Here is a 7,139-nt window from a genome sequence, read left to right on the forward strand (position 1 = left end):
GACCCAAAAACCTCCCACTAGGACCACCTCCAACATTGGAGATCAAATTTCAACATGAGATTTGGAGGGGTCAAACAAACCAAACCATGGCCACAACTATAATGTAATGTGTGGAGGCTTAACAGACCTATGCATTTACCAAATTCTTAAGTTTTATGTGAAGTAGTATAATCTGAAAGTTAGGTAGATTGGGAAAAGATAGGGAAATATGTTGTAATCCTTATAGCTACCTCTTAAAACAAAACTAATTCAAATATATAATAATAAAAATAGCATGGAATTCTTAAAATATTCAATAAATCCAAAAGAGGGCCAGAAATGAGCAATAAACAAAAAATCAGATGAGGTAAACAAATAGAAAAATAGTAAAACAAAATTCAGTCATATAATAAATTATATTAAATGTAAGTGGACTAAATACTCTAATTAAAAGACAAGATCATGAAAATAATAACAAAGCAAGGCCCAACTATATGCACTCAGTAAGAGACATACTTTAAATATAAAGACCCAGGTAGCTGAAAGAAGATAGATAGAAAAAGATGTATTATGCAAATATCAGGCATAAGAAGCCTAGAGTTATTATGTTATCATGAGATAAAATAGACATCAAGAACACAAAATTTAAGGGAGATAAAGAGGATTGATTTCCCAGTGTGAAAAGTAACAATTTATCAGGAAGACAAAACAATGATAAGTATAGATTTTTCTGATAACAGAGCTTCAAAAACCTATAAAGCAAAAAAGATTTACACAGTCAAATTTACAATCATAGTTGGAGATTTAACATAGCTTTCTCTCTGCCATCTTATTTATCATTGATAGAAAAACTAGATAGGTAATGAGACATAAATTTCTGAGTAACAGTGTCAACCACATTAGCCTAATTGACATTCAAAGAACACTATGCCCAGCAACAGCAGAATACACATCATTTTTAAGGGCACGTGACCTGTTCACCGCAATAGACCATATGCTGGAGGTAAAACAAGTTTCAATAAAAGGATTGAAATCATACAGAGTGTATTATCTGATCACAATAGAATTGGAAATCAAAAACCAAAGAGATCCAGTAACATTCCAAAATATTTAGAAATTAAATATCATACTTCTAAAAACTTAATGGATCAAAGATATGGTATAATAAAACAAGTAGATATTTGGTCATTGTTCCCAGAGCATAGAGCTCCTGTAACAGTTGTAATTTACAGTCTTTTGTAAGTTAATGAGGTGACTCATGGAGGGAGAGCCTTAGACCACTTCAAGATGAAAGCCAGTCAATAGAAAAATGAACCACAGGATTAGAGTTAGAACTTTCAGCCCTATTCCCCAACCTCCAGAGTGGGAAGAGGGGCTGGAAATTGAGTTAAATTAACTATGGCCAATGATTCAATCAATGAAGTCTATGTAAGAGGCTTCCATATAAACCCCTAAATGATAGGGTTTAGAAACAAAGTTCTATGTTTCTCCCATCCCCATCCTGTACCTTGCTGTATGCATTTCTTCCATTTAGTTGTTCTTGAGTTATATTCTTTATCATAAACTGGTAAACACAACAAAGCACTTTCCTGAATTCTGTGAGTTCTAGCAAATTATCAAACCTGAGGCATGAGTCATGGGAACCACTGAATTTGTGACTATAAATTCTCATGAAGAGAAGTGTGGGCAGCTTGGGGACCCCATTTTTGGCTAGCATCTGAAGTGAGGGCAATCTTGCAGAACTGAGCCCTTGACCTGTGAGATCTGGACTAACCCTGGTTAGTCAGTATAGTTAGTGTCAGTATAGAATCTAAGTGTATTATTGGACACCCATTTGGTGTCAGCGAATTGAAGAATTGGTTGCTGCTGGGAAAATACATGCATTTGGTATCAGAAAAAAAACACAAAAGGAAATTAGAAAATATTTTGAACTGATAATAAATTTACAACATGTGCAAAAATGTGGGCTGTCACTCAAGCAGTACTGTACTGGTTTCCTTTTGCTGCTGTAACAAATTACCACAAACTAAGTATCTTAATTCCATTTTGTGTTGCTATAACAGAATATCATGGACTGAGTAATTTATAATAAACAGAAATTTATTGGCTCATGGTTCTGGAAGCTGGCAAGTCCAAGATTGAGGGACTAGATCTGCAAGGGCCTTCCTACTGCATTATCCCATGGTGGAAAGACAAAGAGATGGTGAGAGAGAAACAAGACGGGGCCAAATTTATCCTTTTGTAATGAACCCACTCTCATAATAACATTAATCCACATTAATGGCCATTCTCCCATGGCCTAAACACCTCTTATTAGGACCCACCTTCTGACACTGTTGCATTGGTAATTAAGTTTCCAACACATGCTTTGTGAGGAACACATTCAAACCGTAGCACTGGGTTGCTTTTGAAACACACACACACACTAATGTGTGCTTTTACAGTTCTGGAGATCAGAATTCTGAAATCAGTTGCACTGGACTAAAGTCAAGGTGTCAGCAGGGCTGCTTCCTTCAAGAAGCTCTGAAGAATCAATTCTCTTGCCTTTTTCCACTTTCAGTGGAAGCCTGTACTTCTTGGCTTGTGGCCCCTTCCTCCATTTTCAAAGTGTATCACTCCAGTCTCTGCTTCATCACAATGCATTCTGCTCTGACTCTTCATGCTTCCCTAAGGATCATTGTAATTACATGAAGCCCACCTTGATAATCCAGAATAATATCCTCATTTCAAAATCTTTAATTTAATTACATACTCAAAGTTTCTTTTGCCATATAAGATACGCACAAATTCCAGGGATTAGGATGTGAAAACATTTGGAGAAGTCATTATTCAGCCTATCACAAGTGCTTAGAGGAAAATGTATAGCATTACATGCTTACTTTAGAAAAAGAAAAACAAACAAAAGCCTGGGTATGGTGGCTCATGCCTGTAATCCCAGTGCTTTGGGAGGCCGAGGCAGGAGAATTACTTGAGCCACAGGTTCAAGACCAACCTGGTCAATGTAGCAAAACTCAGTCTCTACAAAAATAATAATAATACTAATAATAAAATAATAAGTTAGCCGGGCATGGTGATACATGACTGCAGTCCCAGCCACTCAGGAGACCAAGATAGGAGGATATCTTGAGCCCAAGAGTTTGAGACTACAGTGAGCTATAATTATGCCACTGTACTCAAGCCTGGGTGACAGAGGGAGATCCTGTAAGAAAAGAAAGGAGAGGAAAGGAAAGGAAAGGAGAGGAGAGGAGAGGAGAGGAGAGGAGAGGAGAGGGGAGGGGAAGGGAGGGGAGGGGAGGGGAGAAAGAAAGAGAGAAAGAAGGGAGGGAGGGAGGGAAGAAAGAAGGGAGGGAGGGAGGGAAGAAAGAAGGGAGGGAGGGAAGGAAGAAGGAAGGAAGGAAGGGAGGGAGGAAGGAAGGGAAAGGTCTAAAATCAGTGACCTGATTTCTATTTTAAGAAGCTAGAAAAGAAAGAAATCAAAGTAAATCCAAAGTAAGTAGAAGGAAGAAAATAATAAATATATGGGCAGAAATCAATAAAATAAACAACAAAGAAACAATAGAGAAAATTAACAAAAGTTAACCCTTTAAAAGCTCAACAAAATTAGTATCTTTCTAGCTGTACTGAGCAGGAACAAAAGGGAAACAATACATATTACTAATAGCAGGAATGAAAACGGGAATATCACTACAGATTCTAGAGACATTAAAAGAATAATAAACTTTATCAAATATTGTGCACAAATTTTTTTGAAAACTTAGATAAAATACAAAAATTTCTTTTAAAAATTTATCAAAATGGACACAAGAAGAAATAGAAAATCTAATATTTTTATCCTTCATTCTGTTAATGAATCACGTAGTATCATGTTAATTGATTTGCACGTATTGAATCATTCTTGCATTCCAGGGATAAATTCCACTTAGTCATGTTATAAGATCTTTTTAAGGTACTGTTGAATTTGGTTTGCTAATATTCTGTTGGAGATTTTTACATTCATATTCATCAGGGATACTGACCTGCAGTTTTCTTGTGGTCTCTTTCTCTGACTTTGGTATCAGGGTGATGCTGGTCCCATAAAATGAGTTTGGAAGTGTCCTCTACTGTTTTATTTTCTGGATGAGATTAAGAAGAATTTGTGTCAATTTTTAGATGTTTGGTAGTATTCATCTCTTAAGCCATCTGGTCCTGGGTTTGTGTTTCTTGGGAGATTTTTTATTACTGATTCAATTTCCTTATTTGTCATTAATCTATTTAGGCTATTTATTCTTCATTCAGTCTTGTGAGGTTGTAGGTTCTTAGGATATCCATTACTTCTAGGCTGTCTAATTTGGTGGTATATAATTGTTCTTATAGTCCCTTATGGTCTTTTTAACATCTATTGTGTCAATTGTAATGTCTTTTCTTTTCTTTTTCTGATTTTATTTATTTGAGTCTTCTCTCATTTTTTTCTTAGTTAAGGGTTTATTGATTTTATCTTCTTAAAAAACCAATTTTTACTTCTGTTGATTGTTTTCTGTTCTCTATTTTACTTATTTCTATATAATCTTTATTATCTCTTCCTTCAGCTAACTTTGGACTTAGTTTCTTCTTCTTTTTCTAATTCCGTAATGGTAAAGTTAGCTTGTGTAGTTGAGATCTTTCTTCTTTTATAATTTAAGCATTTATCAGTACTTCCCTCTTAGTACTGCTTCTTCTGTATCCTGTGAATGTGGTTATGCTATAATTTCATTTGTCTTGTGGTTATTTTCTAATTGATTTCTTCTTTGACCCAATAGTTCAATAATATGTTGTTTAATTCCCATGTATTTGTGAATTTTCTTGTTTTTCTTTTGTTACTGGTTTCTAGTTTCATTCCATTGTGGTCAGAAAAGATACTTAAAGTGATTTCCATTTTCTTAAGACTTGTTTTGTGACCTAGCACGTGATCTATTCTGGAAAATGTTTCATGTGTGCTTGAGAACAATGTACATTCTTTTGCTGCTGGATAGAACGTTCTGTGTATGTCTATTAAGTCCATTTGGTCTACAGTGTTATTTAAGTCTACTATGTCCTCACTGATATTCTGTCTGGATCACCTATCCATTATCAAAAGTGGAGTATTAAAGTCTCCTGCTATTCTTGTACTGCTGCATATTTTTCCCTTTAAATTTGTCAGTGTTTGCTCCATATATGTGCATGCTCTGATGTTGGGTGCATATATTTTTTTAATTTGTATATCTTCCTATTGACACTTTTTTAATGTAATGATCTTTATCGTTTTTTGTATTTTTTTAACATAAAATCTGCTTTGTCTAAAAGTCACCATCCCTGCTGTCTTTTGGTTACCATTTGCATTAAATCGTATTTTTTTCATCCCTTTACTTTCAGCCTATGTGTGTACTTAAATCTAGAGTGAGCCTCTTGTAGACAGCATATTGTTGGTCTTTTTTTTTTTTTTTGAGTTTAAATGCATTTTATTTTTAGACAACCTACATGACATGTTTTTCTTAAAAACAATGCCTCCACTCCAAATAAATCATGGTCAAAATAAATGAAGAGCTCAAGATGACATCAGTCCCATTTGTCTTAAGTCTTGGTGTTGTGTGGATGACAAGCAGAAGCCAGTTATGATGACAGGTGATAGGTCCAAAGTAATTGCCAAATTTGTTAACATTTTTCCATTTCTAAACCATCCTTAAAGAAAATCATATATGGGGTCACACCATCCTCACAGTAGTCCAATACAGCAACCATGCCATCCAGATTCATGTTTTCACCAATAAAGAACTGGTAGGTTTTGAAATTAGCAAGGATGTGCTTGATTTGTTCTGCAGCCCGTCATAAAAGGTTTTATTCTTTCTGGTCTCTGTTCTTCAAGTTTACCTTTGATTGATTTCATGTAATCTTTGATGTACTTCTTGTAGGCTTCTTTTGTAAAACTTGTTTCCTGCAGATGATGGTTCATGACAATATCAACACCAGTGATTACTGTGCTTTCCCTACCTTCGCCCTCGGGGCCTTCAGCGGAGGCATTTCCACCAATGAGCGAGTCATCAATGTTACCTCCTGTCCTACTGACCATCTTCCCCTCCATGTCCAGGCACAGCCCGTCCACGATCTCCTGGATCTTGTAGATGTCGCAGAACATCTCATCATGGCTGATGAGGTCCCAGTAGATAATCATGACGGCGACTGAAGGGAGACGATGGCTGCGCAGTGCAGCCTGAGCGGCACTCAGTGGGAGTGGGGAGCCGGCGGAAAAGTGATCTTATCTATTTATTCAGCCACTTTGTATCTTTTGACTGATGAATTTAATTCATTAACATTTAAAGTAATTATCAATAGGTAAACACTTATCATTGCCATTTTGTTAGTTGTTTTCTGTTTTGTTGTTCTTTTGTTCCACTTTTCCTCTCTTGCTATCTTCCTTTGTGATTTGAAGATTTTTGTAGTGATATACTTTGATTGGTTTCTCTTTATCTTATTTGTACCTACTGTAGGTTTTTTTCTTTGTGTTTTTTCATGAGGCTTAACTAAAACTTCTTATAGTTATAACAGTTTAAGTTTTAATAACAACCTAACTCAAATCACTTATAAAAACTATATTTTCCCTCCTCTACAAACACACTTTATGTTACTGATGTCAAAATTTACCTCTTTTTGTATTGTGTACCCACTAACACATTTTTGTGATCATAATTATTCTTAATACATTTGTCTTTTAACATTTCCACAAAGGTGAAAAGTAATTTATGCATCATTGTCACAGTATTACATTGTTTTGTCTATATATTTACCTTTACCACTAAGATTTACATTATCATATGCTTTTATGTTGCTATTTAGTAACATTTTGTTTCAATTTGAAAAGCTCCCTTAAGTACTTCTTGTAAGGCAGGTCTAGTAGTGATAACCTTCAGTTTTGTTTGTCTGGGAAAGTCTTTATCTCTTCTTCATTTGTAGAGAATAGTTTTGCTGGGTTTAGTATTCTTGGCTGGCAGTTTATTTCTTTCAGCTTTTGAATATATAATCCCACTCTTTGCTATCCTGCAATGTTTCTGCTGAAAAATATGCTGATAGTGTTATGGGTGGAATTCCCTGAAGGTAATATGTTGCTTTTCTCTTGCTGCCTTCAAAATTATTTGTCTTTTACTTTTGATACTTTTTAAATTTTTATAAGT

At 35.2% G+C, this 7,139-nt stretch overlaps 1 pseudogene; it reads right to left on the bottom strand.

Annotated features, from left to right (window-relative positions):
• LOC117066748 overlaps positions 1-6,167 on the bottom strand; it is a 30,538-nt pseudogene extending 24,371 nt beyond the window's left edge.
• Between the last annotated feature and the right edge of the window lie 972 nt (positions 6,168-7,139).

This window comes from Trachypithecus francoisi, unplaced genomic scaffold (genome assembly GCF_009764315.1).
Source record: "Trachypithecus francoisi isolate TF-2019V2 unplaced genomic scaffold, Tfra_2.0 Contig01579, whole genome shotgun sequence".
Taxonomy (NCBI): domain Eukaryota; kingdom Metazoa; phylum Chordata; class Mammalia; order Primates; family Cercopithecidae; genus Trachypithecus; species Trachypithecus francoisi.